Here is a 21,267-nt window from a genome sequence, read left to right as displayed (position 1 = left end):
ACTAGGCAATAAAGTGTTCTGCTGAATGTTTCTTCTTTGTTCTAATTACTGTATACCTGGTAGCAACTTTGAAATGAGAAAAGGAACTTACACTCCTTTTATTTTCTGTTTAAAACAGAACAGAAAACAAACTGAAACTTAAGCCCTGTTATACATTAACAATGTTAAAGAACATCAATTTTACAAGAAAAAGACTAAGATCAAAAAGTGTTTCCAGATCTCAGGCAAATAACAGGGAGTGGTCTATAGACTAGCACAGGGCTTTGTGGTAGTACTTAGCAGAAGCTACTTTGTCATCACCACCAGTAAACATGGATGCAGAATTCTTTGCCAGATATTTTAGGAAATCATGCAAATAGCCCAACAATAACGCAAGGCTCTTCTCGTCAAGGGATGTATAGGCCAACATTTCTCCAATTGTTACAAATAACCTCAGTAGGTATGTGCTCCTTAAACCTGAGACACAGGAGCATCGGGGTGAGCCAAGAGGATTTCTGCATACTGGGGCATCTCAAATTTGTAGAGCACCTAATTGTGTAACATCACGTCGAAATATTATTTTATTCTTGCCACAACTTCATTAACTGCCTATGCCTTATTATCGATGTTTCCCTGTGATTTTTTGCAATTTGCATACTCCTTTAGAATTGCATCTACATTTTGCTTAGCGGGAAGTTAAAACAGCTGCTTCTGCTTGGTAACTAAGTCCCAGTCCCTAACAAGCCATGGTTTCGATTCTTCAGGCATCTTCACTTTAACTTCCATTCTGTTCTTTTTTTTTTTTTTTTTTAGTTTCTTTTTTTAAAATTTTATTTTATTTATTTATTATTATTATTATACTTTAAGTTCTAGGGTACATGTGCATAACGTGCAGGTTTGTTACATATGTATACTTGTGCCATGTTGCTGTGCTGCACCCATCAACTCGTCAGCACCCATCAACTCATCATTTACATCAGGTATAACTCCCAATGCCATGCCTCCCCCCTCCCCCCTCCCCATGATAGGCCCCGGTGTGTGATGTTCCCCTTCCCGAATCCAAGTGATCTCATTGTTCAGTTCCCACCTATGAGTGAGAACATGCGGTGTTTGGTTTTCTGTTCTTGTGATAGTTTGCTAAGAATGATGGTTTCCAGCTGCATCCATGTCCCTACAAAGGACACAAACTCATCCTTTTTTATGGCTGCATAGTATTCCATGGTGTATATGTGCCACATTTTCTTAATCCAGTCTGTCACTGATGGACATTTGGGTTGATTCCAAGTCTTTGCTATTGTGAATAGTGCCCGCAATAAACATACGTGTGCATGTGTCCTTATAGCAGCATGATTTATAATCCTTTAGGTATATACCCAGTAATGGGATGGCTGGGTCATATGGTACATCTAGTTCTAGATCCTTGAGGAATCGCCATACTGTTTTCCATAATGGTTGAACTAGTTTACAATCCCACCAACAGTGTAAAAGTGTTCCTATCTCATAAAAACCCTAGAGGAAAACCTAGGTAGTACCATTCAGGACATAGGCATGGGCAAAGACTTCATGTCTAAAACACCAAAAGCAACGGCAGCAAAAGCCAAAATTGACAAATGGGATCTCATTAAACTAAAGAGCTTCTGCACAGCAAAAGAAAATACCATCAGAGTAAACAGGCAACCTACAGAATGGGAGAAAATTTTTGCAATCTACTCATCTGACAAAGGGCTAATATCCAGAACCTACAAAGAACTCAAACAAATTTACAAGAAAAAAACAAACAACCCCATCAAAAAGTGGGCAAAGGATATGAACAGACATTTCTCAAAAGAAGACATTCATACAGCCAACAGACACATGAAAAAATGCTCATCATCACTGGCCATCAGAGAAATGCAAATCAAAACCACAATGAGATACCATCTCACACCAGTTAGAATGGCGATCATTAAAAAGTCAGGAAACAACAGGTGCTGGAGAGGATGTGGAGAGATAGGAACACTTTTACACTGTTGGTGGGATTGTAAACTAGTCCATTCTGTTCTTAAATGTGTCCTCGCTTTCAACAGTGAGGTCTGCCCAGGCTCTTTCCTTCCTTGGGTTCTAAGGTGCTTTGCTGGTACTGCCCCCATATCTGTTTCCAGGAGTCCTCTGTTTGTTCTTTCTGGTCTTCCTCATGGATCCTGAAGTGAGGAAGTTCTCTGCAGAGTGACCCTCCATATTCCTGGGAGAGGTGGTTCAAGATTTTTCTGCTGTGGACCAGCTGCCTTCTTTCCTGAGGAAGCCCCTCTCATCTCTGCATGTTGCTTCTAGTTGGTTTTTTGAAGTTGTCTTCTTCTGCAGATTGTTGTCCACAAGTTTGAGAACCCAGCTTTCTGGAACTCATTCAACCCTGTTTTTATTCCAACCAACAATCTTTCTTCTTCCCAAGAACTCCTAGGGATTTCCCAGATGGAATCTTATAGATCTTAAAGGATGATCTAGAAGGATGAAGTGGGAGATACAATCCAAGATTCTGTAATCAGAGGTTTCTACAGTCAGGATTAGATCTCCTGAGCCTTACTATACAGCAAACTTAGCTTTTCTGAATGGTGACCTGAAATGAGAATCTAGATCTTTCTAGTAGTCGCTTTCTCACTCTTTTTAAAATATCAAATCCACTACTGTGCCCTCTGCACTCCCAATCCCTTTTCCATGCTCTATTTTTTTCTCCCATAACAGTCATCACTTTCCAATTATATGCTACATTATATCCTGTGTTTATGTTTATTGTCTCAATCTCCCTGTTAGAATGGAAGCTCCTGCAGGATATTTATGTCTGCTGGGGTCATTGAGAACAACCACCCTATGAGAAGAGGGCCATTATTATTTCAAAGAGAGGGTGAATTCACATCCAGGACCTCCTAAACCGAACACCAAACTCAATGATGCAGTGGAAAGGTGAGGTTGGGATGGAGATGAAATGGATTTGCACTGATTTCAATGCATCATCTTATTACTATCATCATCTGTCTCATAATCTTCTCCATGCCCCTCTGCTTGAGGGCAGAGCCCAAAACTTGTGTATGACCAACATTTTACAAGCTGGTTGCACATGAATCAAATGCCTAGTGGAAGCTCCAAAATGAATGAGATCTAAGCTATCTTGTTTTCATGGTTTCCTAAGCATCTAAAGCAGAACCTGGCATAGGAGATGCTCAATAATTGATGAAGGATTGAAAGAAGAATATCTGTGTTCTAGGTGGATGCTTCCCCACCATTCTATTTTACCTGTACATAGGACTACAGTTTATAAAGACTCAAACCAGTTATGTCATTGGGACAGCACAATTACTTAAGCTAGATAGGACTTTTTGTGGTTTTCTTTTAACCATTATTTCCACAATAAGATATTGAGAGATTAAAGGACTTGCCAAAATCAGATCCTGGATTTTGACTTGCAATCAAAGTATCTTTTTTTTTTTTTTTTTTTTTGGTGGGAGACAAGTTCCCTTTCCAGACCTCCTGGCTAAATGAGGAAAACTAATAAGTTACTGTATTTGCTGTGGATGCTTCTAAATCCAGTAGCTCTGAGATTAGGGCTAAGGTTCTCCCTCCACTGTTGACCTGTGGAATTCTGTAGCTGCTCACATCACAGCTACATGAGTGGTTTTTGGGAAACACACCATAATGGCCACATCCTCTTGTTTTTATAATTTACACGGGGTTGAAAACAAGAGATATTGTCTTGTTGATAGCTAGAGCTCATTTGGAGTCTGCCCTGAATCTCTGGATTTGGCTCAATGCCCTTCCTGATCTGACTTCTCTGGGCAAACCAACTACTGTCTTAGTATTGTATTACTCTGTTTGGATTCTCTGTCAGTCCATCAGATTTAGCTGATGAGCTCATTGACTGAAAATTGATTGAGCAAGACAGTGTCCCTAATTCTCTATGCATACACAGCACCATTGTCTTCCACAGATATTTCATCATAATTGGCATCCCCCTACAAGATCATTGGTATCTCAATAATTAAAATCAATAGCTGTTGGTAAGGCAAGAATTTATCATAATAATCTACAAAAGTGATAAAAAGGTAATATAATTCAGAAGATGGATGGAAATATAAAATTACCAATTCTGAACAGGTTTTTAAAGATAATACTTGTTCCTTAAGGACATTCATATTTAATAAAATAAAAGAGTTATTTCCTTATTATCATTTTAATGACATAAATGGTTACTTTTTTATGTGAGTGGGGAAAATATGGCACTTAAACATTTTGAGATAAGGAGTGGAACACTTTATAAAATAACAATTCAGTGTTTAGTTTTTCACAGATTTTGTCTCTATGCTACTGTTTGATTTTTTTTTTTTTTTTTTTTTTTGAGACAGAGCAAGACTCTGTCTCCCAGGCTGGAGTTTAGTGGCACAACCTTGGCTCACTGCAACTTTCGCCTCCTGGATTCAAGTGATTCTCATGCGTCAGCCTCCCGAGTAGCTGAGATTGCAGGTATATAACACCACGCCTGGCTAATTTTTTATACTTTCAGTAGAGATGGGGTTTCACCATATTGGCCAGGTTGGTTTCAAACTCCTGGCCTCAAGTGATCTGCCTGCCTTGGCCTCCCACAGTACTGGCATTACAGGTGTGAGCCACTGTGCTTAGCCTGTTAGAATTTAATAGTTCTCAGTTGCACACTATTTCCCTATTCTGGGTGCTCTAAAGCATCAGTGACAATAATTATGAATGTAGAAGGTGCACTGGTAGCCAAAGTTAACTACTTCATTGCTGTTCGTGAGAGGGGTTTTTACCTGTGCTTTCTCCTTCTTCTTTTTTTTTTCCCTTTTTCTGAGATCAGACAAGTTAGTTAGATTCCAAACAATATGGACCTAATATAATCACAATACCATTTAAATTGGCCACAGAATGACCCTTACCCAGACAGGACTCTTAGTGTATTTAGCTGTCAACAAAATATAAAACTTATGAGAATAATGGCTACTTTTAAATATAAGGCCTACATCATATTGTTAGAGGAACTTCTGGAAATAGGAGACAGTTGCTATTAAAATTCAGTTTATTTTAATTCACCATTATTTACTGAGTGCCTACATATGTTAGGTGCTAGGGCTACAAAGATGACTAGACCCTGGGCCGGGCCCAGTGGCACACCTAAGCACAGCCATCAGTGAATTCAAATAAGTGATAGTGACATGCAACAATCTGTGGAACCATGGAGGAGACATCTGTTCTTTCTTCCTGCTGGCATCATGGACTCTGAGATTGAATCTTGAACTATTTCTAGGAGATGCTCAGAGTAAAAACAACAACAGCAGGAGAAGAGACTTCTAGGCCAAAGTTTCATGAGTGAGCACAGTCCCAGAGGATGGATATGCATTAAGTAGGTTTAGGTGGAATAGCTGTATGTAGGAGACAGAAGCAGGAAGGGCTGCTTAGTAGCAGAAAGCAAAGGGTGTGAGTGGCAGGTGAAGAAGTATGAAGACCTCTGTAGTAAGATAAAGGGTCTTTGAAGGACGCTAAGCAGAAAATTGAAATGATTATATTGTAATCATTGTAAAGGATGGGATTGGAAGAGAGAGAAACCAGAGACAGTTAGTGTCCAGTACCAAAGTCCAGACTTGAAATGATAAATGTCACATTAATCAGTGGTGGTGGGAATGGAGAGGAGAGAATAAATTCAAGAGTAATTTGGAAGATAGCACGAATGAGCCTTGGTTACTAATTAGATAGGACAGGGGTACAGAAAGACAAATGGGTCAGTGGGGACTTGGGTTTCTAGGTCAGGTGTCTGTATTGAAGATGATTGTGTTAAGAAATATAGTGGTTACCGATGAAAGATAAGCAGTTTTTTGTTGTTTCAGATGAGACTGTAGATAGAGTGAGTGGAACAGGAGAAGATAAAGTATTTGGTTATAAACATTTTGAGTTTTAAGTGCTATAAAAATAGCCAAGAGGAAATTTTTGATGTAGAGTAGCAGTTGGAAATATGGATCTGAATTTAACAGAAATTGAGATTGGAACTGGGCATGGTGGCTCATGCCTGTAATCCCAGCACTTTGGGAGGCCGAGGTGGGTGGATCACCTGAGGTCAGGGGTTCGAGACCAGCCTGACTAACATAGTGAAACCCGTCTCTACTAAAAATACAAAATTAGCTGGGTATGGTGGCACATCCCTGTAATCCCAGCTACTTGGTTGGCTGAGGCAGGAGAATTGCTTAAACCCAGGAGGCAGAGGTTGCAGTGAGCCAAGATCACTCCAGCCTGGGCGATAGCGCAAGACTCAGTCTCAAAAAAAAAAAAAAAAAAAAAAAAAAAACCAAAAAAGAAGAAAAAAGAAAAAAACATTGAGAGTGGAGGTAAAAATGGCATCAGCCTATATTATTTAAAGCATGTATAATATTTGAAGCAATATGATAAGATGAAATTGCCCAGGGTTGGGGTTATGGTTAGGATGGTGGTCAGGAAAGTCATTGTTTTGGTGTAGTACTTAGAGTCGTTTGAACATACTATGTGATATATTTGTTGGATGCTGAGTCTCTTCTACAGTCTCACTTCCCTCCTCTCAGGACTTGTATAATCTTTGGTGAATCTATCTAGGGATAATCCAGTACTTACCACTTGACAGTAGAACTGGAATACACATGGGAAACCAAATTAAGGTTGTAATACAGCATGTTTTAAATATAGGATTGGATTTAGAATGGATTGGTATGAATATGAGATTAGAGTTACAAATAGCCCTGACCACCAGATGACTTGAAAAGGTGCCTGAGTACTCTTTCCTCATCCCTCCCATCTAATAGAAACAGAGTGGAATAGGGAAATCCTGATGGAGGGTTCAGAAACCCTGCCTTCTTTTCTTTCCAAAAGACTTGCTTTTCCATGTAGACCGTAGATGTTTTCTGACTGAGTCAACTTTATATCCCCAAGGTCTGTTGACATTTAACATGCCAAAGATCCATGGAGTGGAGCAGCCAGATGTTTAGGGCCTGGTCCTGGCCTATTACCAAGAGCATTGCTCAGATTCCCAGTCTGAGTCAGAATCCTGAGTGACAGATCACAGGATGTTTGTGTTTTCTGAAGGACTTAAAGGGCTTGCAAAATGTTCTGTCTTATCCACCTCCAGAGAGAAGATTGCTCATCTTTGAGATCCACGTAGATGGAAAAAGAAAGGAAAAATGGTATATCAGTGCACAAAATCATATACAGTATCACCAATCATCATTAGCTACCACTCTTGATTTTCCATCTGTCACTTCCTTACCTATCTAATGCCCTCATCCCATTACGTTCTGCATCAACCTTTTTGCTTCAACCAGGCTAGCTTGTTTGTGATCCATGGCACACATAGTTATCTTACCATATGTGGGGCTTCCCAATGACACCTTTCTCCACTTCTACCTTTTCTCAATCATCTATTTTTCTTCTTTAAATTGCTATTCAAAACTATAGCTTCTCCACAAAACATTTGCTTCCTAATGGTAAAAACTTAGGCTGGGTGCTATGGCTCACACCTATAATCCTAGCACTTTGGGAGGGCTAGGCAGGAGGCTCACTTAAGACCAGGAGTTCGAGACCATCTTGGGCACAAGAGTGAGACCTCATCTCTAAAAACAGCAACAACAACAGCAACAGCAAACCCAAAACAAACACATGAAATCATCCCAAATTCCCCAATGATTTCCTAATGGCAATTAAAGTTTTATCTCCCCATAGATATTATACCAAAGGTTTAATTTATACTCATTTGAGTATAAAGTACTTATCTGGGCCTAGGGCAGATTCCTAATATTTCCATAGCAGTATGTTACAGAGTAGCCCTCACTTAGAGAGGTAGATGAGTAGAATAGAATATTTGACTATATCAAATTGAAGTTTCTTAGATGATGAGAATAATGGTGATAAAAAGTATCATTCGTCAAGTGTCTGTCATGCCAGACACTCTACTAAGCATTTTTTAATGTTATTACATTGAACTATGACAATAAAGAGTGAGAAGAGTATCATGCCCATCTTATAGATTAGAAAACAAAGATTCAAACAAGTAATTTGAAGCCAGGCACAGTGGTGTGTGCCTGTATTCCTAGCTACTTGGGAGGCTAAGGCAGGAGGATCCCTTGAGCTCAGGAGTTCAAGGCCAGCCTGGATAACATAGTGAGACCCTGACTCTGAAAAAAGAAAAGAAACAAATAAAGGAGTAATTTGCCCAAGGTCTTAATTTATAGGCAGTGGAACCTGGATTCAAACCTAAGCCTTTTTTTCCCCAGCTTTTTGAGGTATTTATCAAATAAAATTTATAAATATTTAAATTGATTGACAAATAAAACTTGTATATATTTAAGGTATATATGTGATGATTTAATATATATATACACATTGCGAAATGATTACCACAATCAAGCTAATTAACACATCCATTATCTGACGTAGTTACCATGTGTGGTAAGAATACTTAAGATCTACTCTGATAACAAATTTCAAGTATACAATGCAGTATTAACCATTGTTACCATGCTATAGAGACCCCAGTACTCTTTTTTTGTTTTGTTTTGTTTTGTTTTTTTGAGATGGAGTCTCACTCTGTAGTCCAAGCTGGAGTCCAGTGGTACGATCTCAGCTCACTGCAACCTCCACCTCCTGGGTTTAAATGATTCTCATACCTCAGCTTCCCAAGTAGCTGGGACTACAGGTGTGCACCACCACACCCAGCTAATTTTTTGTATTTTAGTAGAGATGGGGTTTCACCATGTTGCTCAGGTTGGTCTTGAACTCTTGATCTCAGGTGATCCACCTGCCTCGGCCTCCAAAGTGCTGGGATTACAGGCATGAGCCACTGCTCCCAGCCGAAACCCCAGTACTCTTTAATCTAATAACAGAAAGTTTGTACCCTTGACCAACGTCTTCCCATCTCTTCCCCTTACTCTGCACCCCAAACCCCTGCCTCAGCTCCTGAAAACCGCTATTCTACTTTCTGCCTCTGTGAGTTCAGTTTTTTTAGATTCCACGTATAAGTGACATTGTATAGCATTTGTCTTTCTTTGTCTGGCTAATTTCACTTAGCATAATGTCCTCATTGTCACAAATGGTAGAATTTTCTTCTTTTTATGGCTGAATATATATATATACACACACACACATACATACATATATATGGTATATATACATACATACATTTGGTGTGTGTGTGTGTGTATATATATATATATACACATACACCCAATTTTCTTTATCCATTAACTTTGGATGAATACAATACTTAAGTTGATATCATAACTTGGCTAATGTGAATAGTGCTGTAGTAAACATGAGAATGCAGATATCTCTTTGAGATACTGATTTCATTTTGTTTGGCTATACACACAGAAGTGGGATTGCTGGATCGTACAGGAGTTCTATTTTTGATTTTTTGAGGAACTGCCATACTGTTTTTCATAATGGCTATACCAATTCACATTTCCACCAACAGTGTATAAGGGTTCCCTTTACTCCATACCCTTGCCGACTCTCATCTTTTGTCTCTTGGATAATAGGCATTCTTTTTTTTTAAATTTTATTTTTTAAATTGTTTTTTGGTTTCTGAGACCTCTCAGGGATGAAAATATCATTCTAACAGGTGTGAAGTGATATCTCATTGTGGTTTTCACTTGCACTTACCTGATGATTAGTAATGCTGAGGACATTTTATATACCTGCTGGACATTGGTATATCTTCTTTGAAAAAATGTCTATTCTGGTCCTTTGCCTATCTTTATATCAAGTTTTTTGTCTTTCGCTATTGAGTTGTATGAGTTATTTTTCTATATTACAGACTAACCCCTTATCTGATATGTGATTTCTAAATATTGTCTTCTATTCTGTGGGTTTTCTTTTCATTTGTTGCTTGTCTTCTTTGCTGTGCAGAAGCTTTTTGATTTGATGCAGTGTACTACTTCATTATTTTTATTTCTATTGCCTGTGCTTTAGGTATCACATCCAAAAAATTCATTGCCAACAGCAATGTCAAGGAAATTTTCCCCTATGTTTTGTTCTAGGAATTTTGAGGTTTCAGACTTTAGCTTAAGTCTTTTTGCCGTGTTTGTTTGTTTGTTTTGTGGAGACAGTCTCCCTCTGTCACCCACACTGGAGTACAGTTGTACCATCTCGGCTCACTATAACCTCCGCCTCCTGGGTTCAAGTGATTTTTCTCCCTCAGCCTCTGGAGTAGCTAGGATTACAGGTGTGTGCCACCACACTCAACTAGTTTTTTGTATTTTTAGTAGAGATGTGATTTCACCATGTTGGCCAGACTGGTCTCGAACCCCTGACCTCAAGTGATCCTCCCACCTCGGCCTCTCAAAGTGCTGGGATTAGAGGCATGAGCCATTGTGCCTGGCCTAGCTTAAGACTTTAAGCCATTTCTAGTTAATTTTTGTGTATATTATAAGATAAGCATCCAATTTTATTATTTTGTAGGAGGATATCCAGGTTTTCCAACGCCATTTACTGATGACATTATTATTTCTCCTTTGTATACCCTTGTCAAAGATTAGTTGACTGTATATGTGTATCAAGCCCATGTCTTTGAGACTGTGGCTCATAATCTTGACAGTGTACTATGTTTTAGTATTCATTGTTTAAAGGACAGAAACGGTTTCTAGTATTTTCCTGATGTCTTTCCATTCCTCCTTGTACAGGGCTATGCGCTGAATGCTGCTCCCCCTTTTGCCCATTTTTTTTTTTTTAATTTTCAGAAGGGGCTTCCTTAGTGTTTTATGGATCCTCCCTCCCTTTGAGAACAAAGTTTGCTAATGTTCAGATAAAAGACTCTTCATTAGAAAATAGTTCTTTAGCTCAACCAGTATTTATTGAGTGCTTACTATGTGTCTAACACTTCAAGGCACTAGGGAAAAGTGGTGAACAAAACAGAATAAGATTTCTCCTAATGGACTTATGCTTTAATGGTTCCTTACATTAAGTTTTAGTGATAGTAAATGTCACTAGGCTGGTGTCTTCTCAATGCGTATTCTCCAGGTTTGAAGTCTTCTCCATTTTCAAGACTGTGTTTGAATTAAGAGGTTGTATAGGCCAATATTTCTCCAATATATTTATAATTAACATCAGTTAGTTGTTTCTATTGTGTTCATGTTTTATTTCAGTCTTGTAATTTTGGGGAAATTGACATTACTTCTGGCTCCAAAGGAGAACATGTGATCTAGGCTTAGCCAATCATTACACATTATACCTTCCACAATGATTGATTGGTTTGGTAAAGGGCATATGACCTGAAAAGGTACAATAAAGCAAATTTTAGAACTTTTTGGGGGATATTTCAAGAACACTAATCCTCTCTTATGCTCTGAAGAGTGTAATGTGTAAATGACAGGACTGGATCTTCTGCAGTCATTTTGCAGAGAAGAGAGAAGAATCTGACACACAGATATAGAGCCTAGAGAATTGCAAAGAAATGGAGCTGGAGGCCTGATAATATCGCACCTTCCCTGTCCCACCTCTGGAGTTCAACCATCGGTGAAGCTTTTTGTTTATTGAGACAGTTGAATTGAGTTTCATTAATTGCAACTTAAAGCGCAGTAATTGACACAAACAAAAACCTTATTACTCTGCCCCCTTGCTTTTTCTAGAAGCGTGTTAGATTTTTCTCAGAATAAATTCACATTGGAATGTGCTGATTTCGACAGTTGATAATTGTTAACCAATGTCCCAGAGAGGATAGAATACGCGTCACTTTGACCAATATTTTTCTTTTTTTTTTTTTTGAGACAGAGTCTCACTCTGTCACCCAGGCTGGAGTGCAATGGCACAGTCTCGGCTCACTGCAACCTCCGCCTCCCAGGTTGAAGTGATTCTCCAGCCTCAGCACCCCGAGTAGCTGGGACTACAGGCACGTGCCACAACACCCAGCTAATTTTTGTATTTTTTAGTAGAGACGGGGTTTCACTATGTTGGCCAGGGTGGTCTCGAACTCCTGACCTCGTGATCTACCCGCCTCGGCCTCCCAAAGTGCTGGGATTACAGGCATGAGCCACCGCATTCCGCTTATTTTTCCTGTTTTTAAGAAATATTTTTATATCTGTTGCTATGCAGTTTAAATGTGAAGACATTTTCTTAAACATTAATCTTCAAAATGTCTTTTGGTTTAAATTTAACAAAGTTTTCAGTGAGCAATTAAAACACCTTTGAGATATTAGTAAAAGAAATAAGAAAAAGAAAAAAGATCACTACGATTATGGTGAAAGGAAAGAAATAATGTATTTCAGGAGAAAGAGAATATAGGAAAAAATGGGACAAAAAGCAAAGGATAAAAGTCAGTTTTCTAGAAGGGGAAGTTTTGTTGTTTGTTTGTTTATTTGTTTTAAATAGAGTCTTGCACTGTCACCCAGGCTGGAGTGTGTGGTGGCTCAATCTCAGCTCACTGCAACCTCTGCCTTCCAGGTTCAAGCAATTCTCCTGCCTCAGCCTCCTGAGTAACTGGGATTACAGGCACCCACCACCATGCCCAGCTAATTTTTATATTTTTAGTAGAGGCGGGGTTTCACCATGTTGGCTAGGCTGGTCTGGAACTCCTGATCTCAAGTGATCTGCCCACCTCAGCCTCCCAAATTGCTAGGATTACAGGCATGGGCCACCGCACCCGGCTCTGTAAGGCGAAGTTTTAACACTAACTTGGAAAAGAAAGTACACAGTAAAATTTCAAAGATTTTATAATTTAATGTCATGCAGGAAAACGTAAAGGTAATAGTTTATAAATCATAAGACAGGCCGGGCATGGTGGCTCACGTATGTAATCCCAGCACTTTGGGAGGCCAAGGTGGGCAGATCACTTGAGGTCAGGAGTTTGAGACCAGTCTGGCCAACGCAGCGAAACCCCATCTCTACTAAAAGTACAAAATTAACATGGTGTGGTGGTGCATGCCTGTAATCCCAGCTACCTGGGAGGCTGAGGCCAGATAATTGCTTGAACCCGGGAGGTCGAGGTTGCAGTGAGGCAAGATCGTGTCACTGCACTCCAGCCCTGGGGACAGAGAGAGACTCCATCTCAAAACAATAAATAAATAAATCATAAGAGATCTTTTAAGGTTGCGTGACAGAAAGATGAAAGGCCAGCTCAATACAGACAAATATAATTCAAGCTTTATTAATAAGGTTGTTCCTATATTATTTTAATTATGATCCAGAAACAAAAGAGGAATTAGAAAAGATTGCGGAACTGTTCTCTAATGGTATGATCCTAATCTGACTGGATTAAATCTGACTGGACTGCTCTGCTCTGTGATGCTCAAAATGTTGGTTTTGACCATCCTAGCAATGAGAATAAAAAGCAACATCTGACCCTTTGACAGTGGCATTTATAAAAATGAAATCTCACATATACATGAGGGTAGGGTCCTGAGCTACCTAAAGTTTGTAAACTCATTTCAGTAACTTGAAGAAACCTCTATTAGTAAGCACTAATTATAGAATCCACATGTGAGAAACATTACATTCATGGGTTGATTGGCATCACTCTTAGGGGACCTGAGATTATGATAAAAAAATTTTTGACTTAGAATTTCTTTGCCAAGTTACATCATTCCTAAAGCATCTCAAATCAGGAAGGGCAGAATAGAATCACATGCTGATGTCACAGGGTGTAGGTGGGTTTGAATGGTCTCTGGTTTAGTCAGCATTCATGCTGTAATTGTGAATTGACAGCTGCTCTGAGACACTAATAAGAATGCTCACCTGCTCATGTGATATGCCCTTGAACAACAGGTCACCCACTGGCAGAGTGGGATCTTCGGGCCAAAGTGGGATCATGTCTAAGGTAAGCAGTAGTCTCAACAGCCTTGCAAGTACATTTTGAAGAAGCATATTCTTGTGGAGAAACCTCTTACAGGCTAGTGACTATGCTCATCCTCAGCAAAATAATCTGTCTGTTCCTTAGATGACAGGTGCATTGCCATCTCAATGAACCTCTCATAGATAGTGTGAGCTGTTCATACAAATCTCAGAAAACAATAAAATCATGCTGGCTGTTCTTTCCAGTTCAGCCATTGAACTCTTAAATTGCAGACAGCCATGTAAGTCTGAATGAATGACCATTCATATACCCTTACTACCACCCTGAAGTATGGCTTTGCTCAGAATGGCAAGGAAAAAGACTGGAAGAGAAAAATGGTTGCAGGATCTTCTTGTATTTCTACAAGGCTTTGACGGTGCTGAGAACATGATTCATTCTGGTGAATTTTTTCTGTGAAGGAGGCAACTAGAAAGGAATATTGCCTTCATTTTCTAGAAAAAACAACTGAAGAAAGAGAATTTATAGTTGGCTGATTATAATAGCATGAAAATGCATATCTTCTCTTTATCTAGAATTTTGTCCATCCTGATTAAAATAACAACATCCTCAATAACAACTAACATTGAGTACTTGTCATATATTATCTCATTTTAATCCTCCCAACAACTTTATGAATGAGTACTATAATTAGCTGCATTACACGGATGATAAAAAGGACAACAAGTGTTGAGTTAACCCAGTTTCCTCAGTTTCTTTTTTAAAATTTGTAATTGTTTATTTATCAGTACAAATGATTCCTTAGCCCACATATTCATGTTTCATAGTTCAGGAACATAGGTCAGTGACAAACTTCTGAGGAACTCAATCCCAAAACATTCTTAACATTCCAAAGTCACTTTGCACTCTGAAAGATACCAGCCCTCTTCATCTCCTCAAAATCTTTCATGGAATCATAGTTTCTGTAGAAATCTGCATATGTCTTCTTTCTTGGTTCAGCCATGTAAACTTTAAAAGAGCTGCAACCCCCAGCATTACAAGAAATGCTCTGACAATATGAAATCACAGACACCTGGCCAGAAGTCTGTGCATCTGAAATTTCTTCAAAACAGTGGAAGCCATGGTAGTTATTGTTCTCAGCATCAATGTCCTTCCTGGCTGATGGAGAAATGTCCAGTTTCTTAAATATCATCATGGGATTGTAAAATCTTTGGGAAAACATATAGACTTTAGAAATAACCACTCAACAATTGCTCATTATACTGAATAAAACCAGTTAGCTTTATTTTCTCGTTGCTCATATTTTTTTCCTTCTTATTTATCTTTTGTCCCTTGCAGTGGAAACTTTTACCTACAGCAGAAGCCTTAACCTTAGCTGTATTTCAGCTTTTAGGAGTCATTTGAGCTTGAGTAACTCATTTTTAAAAATTAATTTAATGTAATTAATTAATTAATTTTATTTTTTTTGAGACAGGTTTTCACTCTATTGCCCAGGCTGGAGTACAGTGGCATGATCATTGCTCACTGCAGTCTTGGCTTCCCTGGCTCAAGCAATTCTCCTGCTTGAGCCCCCCAAATAACTGAGACTACAGCTGTGCTCTACCACGCCTACCTAATTTATTTCAATTTTTAGTAGAGACGAGGTCTTACTATGTTGCCCAGGCTGTTCTTGAACTCCTGAGCTCAAGCAAACCTCCTGCGTCAGCTGCCCACAGTGCTGGGATTACAGGTGTGAGCCACCATGCCCAGCCTGAGTAAGTCATTTAACTTCAGTTTTCTCTGAAGTTTATAGAATGGGATGAATATTTCTCTGTTTACAACACTGGGGTATGGTGAGGGTCAGAGGTGACATTGCAAATGAACATGTTTTGTAAAATATTAAGCACTATGTAAACACTGATATAAATATGGCCGGCACAGTGGCTCACACCTGTAATCCCAGCACTTTAGGAGGCCGAGGCGGGTGGATCACTTGAAGTCAGGAGTTCGAGGCCAGCCTGGCCAAAATGGTGAAACCCTGTCTCTACTAAAAATACAAAAATTAGCCGGGCATGGTGGCAGGTGCCTGTAATCCCAGCTACTCAGAAGGCTGAGGCACAAGAATTGCTTGAACCCAGTGGGCAGAGGTTGCGGTCAGCTGAGATGGAGCCACTGCATTCCAGCATGGGTGATAGAGTGAGACTCAGTCTCAAAATAACAATAAAAATAAATAAATATTATTTCTACTTTTTTCTTTGCCTGATTTTTCCCCTTATTTTTCTGAATAAAGATACTGTATTCCTTTACATGTTCATATCCAAATGTCCTCCAAATGGTGTGATTAACTACAGCAGAAAAAGTTAATAGCAAGATTTCTGAAGATGTTCACTTAAAACTCTTTTGTTTCTCCAAGACTAAGTTATTCTTCCAGTAACTAACATGTATTTAGTTTTCTGGACCTTCAGATTACCTCACAGTCCATTACAGCTTCAAAGGACACATTGATATCTTTAAATATATCAAGTGCTGAGTCACCAGATGATCCTCAAAGCTTGAATTCAGGTATCTCTTTATGTGCTTAAAGTCACTGAGAGCAAGGTAATACCCTGGATATTGACACCTTAAAGTTAACTGACTTGAGAGAATTTATTTTATTTTTATATATTTTTGGAGCCTAGGTCTTGCTCTGTTGCCCAGGTGAGTACAGTGACACAATCACAGCTTACTGCAGCTTTGACCTCCCTGGCTCAAATGATCCTCCCACCTCAGCCTCCTGAGTAGCTGGGACTACAGTTGCATGCCACCACGCCTGGCTAATTTAAATTTTTTTTTTTTTTTTTTGCAGAGACAGGGTCTCACCATGTTGCCCAGACTGGTCTCAAACTCCTGGGCTCAAACAATTATCTTGCCTTGGCCTCACAAGGTGTTGGGATTATAGGCGTGTACCACTGTGCCCAGCTGAGAATTTTTAAAAACGTTTTAGTTCTACATAAGAGTAACTCAGGTTAAGAAGAGGTTGAGACATACTAGCCAATAAAGTAGAAAAGAAAGACATTTGAAAAGTATGAATTCAAAAAGTAGACATAATCAGAAAAAAATCATATAAATATAAGAAAAAATTAAAAATAGGGAAAAAAACGCCATAGCAAGGCCTGTGTGTGTGCACGTGTGTGTGTGTGCACGTGTGTGTGTGTGTATTGTAGGTGGAGGTGGCAGTGGCAAAACATAGAAACAACTTCTCTTTTGAGTTCCCAGATGAAGCTGGGCACTTCCTAATCTCAATTAAGTGAGGCGAACATGATTATAGCTATTAAATCCAACTTTTCCCTGTACCATGTGCAAAGAACTACAGAAAATCTTAACACTGGTGTGTAAAAAGGCCATTGGCTCCAAGTGACAGTTCCAAAGAATAAAGAGTAGATTTTCCCAGCATGCATTCAGGGGCCAAAAAAAATTGCTTGTGCCTCTCAGATCTTAAAAGTGAAAACTAGTGTCTTAAAAGCCATGTTTTAAGTGTCTACGTAAATTAAGTATGGCACTTACAGAGACATAAAACAACTTAATTAAAAATATCCCTTAAGAAATTTTACACACAGACACACAGAAGAGAAAAAAACCTATGACTTTTTTTTTTTTTTTGGAGACGGAGTTTCCCTCTTGTCGCCCAGGCTGGAGTGCAATGGTGCTATCTCGGCTCCCTGCAACCTCTGCCTCCTGGGTTCAAGCGATCTCCTGCCTTAGCCTCCTGAGTAGCTGGCACTACAGGCGTGCACCACCATGCTCGGCTAATTTTTGAATTTTTTTAAGTAGAGATAGGGTTTCACAATGTTGGCCAGGATGGTCTCGATCTCTTAACCTTGTAATCTGCCTGCCTCAGCCTCCCAAAGTGCTGGGATTACAGACATGAGCCACTGTGCCCAGCCTAAAACCTATGACCTTAAAAATTAATAGTTTGATCTATTTTTCTTTGTCTTTCTACTGTTTCTTATGATATCCAGGGTCAGGAAGAAAGGGCTAATTCCCTCTTTCTTCTATTCTTGCTGTATTAGTCATCTATTGCTACATAACCAATTGCCCCAAAACTTGGTAGCTTAAAACAGCAATAAACATTTGTCATTTCTGATAGTCTCTGGAGGTTAGGAATTGGTGAATGGCTGCGTGGTCTGGCACAAGGTCTCTTGTCGGGTTGCAGTCAAGATGTTATTTGGGGCTGCTTAGCTGGGGCTGGAGGATCCAATTTTAGGGTGGCTTACTCCCATGAGTGGCAGAAAGCCTCAGTTCCTGTTCATGTGAGTCTCTCCATAGGCCTGTTTGAGTGTCCTCATGACATGGTGAGTGGCTTCCTCCAGAATGAGTAATTTAAGGGAGTAAGATAAAATCTGTCAAGTCTTTTATAACTTAGCTTTGGAAGTCACACACTGTCACTTTCACAAATCCTGTTGGTCACACAGGTCACCTCTATTCAGTGTGGGAGGGAACTACAGAATGGCTTGCACACAAGTTGATAAGTCTCTCAGGGACCATCCTGGCGGCTGGCTATCACACTAGGTGAGTCACACCATCTAGTCAGAGCTCCAAATGTTAAGACGGCTGTTGACCAAACCAAGGCTGATGGGAGTGAGAGACCGCCTCTGCAAAGAGGCAGAGACTTGAAACTCCCTTCCAGGAGGAAATATGGTTGAAGTAAATGGGCATGTTGAGCTCAAAACAAAAAAAGATTTGGGATGTGAACATCTTTATTTTATTTATTTATTTATTTATTTATTTATTTATTTATTTTGAGATGGAGTCTCACTCTGTCGCACAGGCTGGAGTGCAGTGACACGATCTCGGCTCATTACAAACTCCGCCTCCCGGGTTCATGCCATTCTCCTTCCTCAGCCTCCCAAGTAGGACTACAGGAGCCTGCCACGGTGCCCGGCTGATTTTTTTGTATTTTTAGTAGAGATGGGGTTTCACCGTTTCAGCCAGGTTGGTCTTGATCTCCTGACTTTGTGATCCATCCGCCTCGGCCTCCCAAAGTGTTGGCATTACAGGCGTGAGCCACTGTGCCCAGCCACACACATCTTAACATATTTGAAGGACCATCATATAGAAGAAGTAGACTTGTTTTGTGTGTCCTCAGAGACAGGAACCAGAACTAACAGATGACGATGTGGTGAATGACTCTTGGATTCCAGGCAATAATCAAGGGCTTAGATTACAAGAATAACTAAGTCATAGTTCTAGACCTTAAGGAATCTAGTCTTTTATGTGGAAGAACATAATACTTTTGTATATGTTCAATATGCTATAGATATTTAATACAATTATTGTAGTTGTTCAGCTAAAGAAGGAAGTACCGCATGATGTAGACTGGTACATGGTTTTAAAGGCGAGTGTGGGCCAGATGACTTTTGGGTTCATTCTGGTTTTATGAACCTATGGTTCTAGTAGTAATCTCCAGATGGTCGTGAACTTAAAAGATCGTAGTGAAGAGAGCTAAGTACAACTTGTATTTTATATTTATGGTGTTGGTTTAAAAGATACTTTTTTTTTTAGATGGAATCTCGCTCTGTCACCAGGCTGGAGTGCAGTGGCGCAATCTCGGCTCACTGCAACCTCCGCCTCCCGGGTTTACGCAATTCTCCTGCCTCAGCCTCCCGAGTAGCTGGGACTACAGGCACGTGCCACCACGCCCAGATAATTTTTGTATTTTTAGTAGAGATGGAGTTTCACCATGTTGGCCAGGATGGTCTAGATCTCCTGACCTCGTGATTCACCCGTCTTGGCCTCCCAAAGTGCTGGGATTACAGATGTGAGCCACTGCACCCAGCCTAAATTAGATATTTTATAGGTATCATTATTATTTAGATTTAGATATTATTCTAGGGAAATCTAAGAGAAACCACATGGATTTCATAGATTTATTATAAAAATATTTTAGAGACCAACTTTGAACCAAATGTGTACACACAGTGTGAAATGATCTGGAAAATACGATTTTATGCATGTAGCCATCCATTTAGTATTTATTTTTAGCAGAGTTGGGGTTTCACCATGCTGGCCATGGCTGGTCTTGAACTCCTGACCTCGTGATCTGCCTGCCTCGGCCTCCCAAAGTATTGGGATTACAGGCGTGAGTCACCGCGCCTGACCCCATTTAATATTTATTAAGCACTAATTATATGGCAGGCACTGTTGTAGGTGTTAGGAAGACTGATGTAAGGAACCCAGATATTTCTGATAGTGTTTAAGACTGATGTAGCATAGTGATAAGATTATGGGATGAGGAAAGATCCTATTTTAGTTCAAGTTCTGGCTCTACCACTTACTAGTTGTGTGGCCTTAGCCAAGTTACCTAACTTCCTTGTACTTCAGTTTTATAATGTCTAAAACAGGGATGAAAACGGTACCTCTGTTATAGGGATCCTTATAAGGCTTATAAGGCTAAGTGGGTTGGTTTGTACAAAGTGCTTAGAATAGTGCTTGGAATACTATGTGTGCTATACAGGTTGTGTATCCCTAATCTAAAAATCCAAAATCCAAAATGCTTCAAAATCTGAAACTTTTTGAGTGCTGACATGACACTCAAAGGAAAAGCTCATTGGAGTATTTTAAGTTTTGGATTTTCAGATTAGGGATGCTCAGTCTATGTACACATTCAGCTTCTTCTCCAAGCATAATTGGTTCTGCCCTCAGGAAGCTCCCAGCCTAGTTTGAATCATCTTCCTTCCCTCTCCCTTAGTGGCCACAGTTGTATGGAAGCTGAAGAGGATCTCTGTTGCTCCCTAAAGGCCTTTTGCATAGTTGTATTGCACATACATTAATCCTAAAGCATTGGAGCAGTAGTGCTACTTTCTATCACTTATACCATGGGCACCAAAAACTCTAAGGTTGGGGCACAACCTGCAAATTTTGGGTCACACGCCCACTCTTGGAACTGGGGATATGGTCAGCTTAACCTAATCACATGTACTGAGGATGGAGCGGATATGATTTACTGAAAATCCTGAGGGTGTCGTTACAGAATGTGTGCCGTTTACACAACAGGCTAGCAAGTGGTGCATGCAGGCTAGGCTGGACTACTGGTCTCCCATTTGGGGATTTAAAAATACACATCTGGCCAGGCATGGTGGCTTGCGCCTATAATCTCAGCACTTTGGGAGACCGAGTTGGGCAGATCACCTGAGGACAGGAGTTCAAGACCAGCCTGGCCAACATGGTGAAACCCCACCTCTACTAAAAATACAAAAATCAGCCGGGCATGCTGGCGCGTGCCTGTAATCCCAGCTACTCAGGATGCTGAGGAAGGAGAATCGCTTGAACCTGGGAGGCAGAGGTTGTAATGAGCTGAGATTGTGCCATTGCACTCCAGCCTGGGCGACAAGAGTACACTCCATCTCAAAAAAAATAAAATAAAATAAAAAATACATACATACATACATACATAAAAAATAAAAATGCACACCTGATAGTGTCACTGCCTGGCTTCACATCCTCGGCTCCTTTGCTTTTGGCATGCATTTCAGATTTCTTACAGAGGCCACCAA

General features: G+C 39.8%; 1 pseudogene; it reads right to left on the bottom strand.

Annotated features, from left to right (window-relative positions):
* Positions 1-250: 250 nt before the first annotated feature.
* LOC105463630 (mortality factor 4-like protein 2) lies at positions 251-2,395 on the bottom strand (annotated as a pseudogene).
* Between the last annotated feature and the right edge of the window lie 18,872 nt (positions 2,396-21,267).

Source organism: Macaca nemestrina, chromosome 3, assembly GCF_043159975.1.
Source record: "Macaca nemestrina isolate mMacNem1 chromosome 3, mMacNem.hap1, whole genome shotgun sequence".
Taxonomy (NCBI): Eukaryota; Metazoa; Chordata; class Mammalia; order Primates; family Cercopithecidae; genus Macaca; species Macaca nemestrina.
Note: the sequence above shows the minus strand (reverse complement) of the source record. Positions and strands in the feature narration are given on the sequence as shown.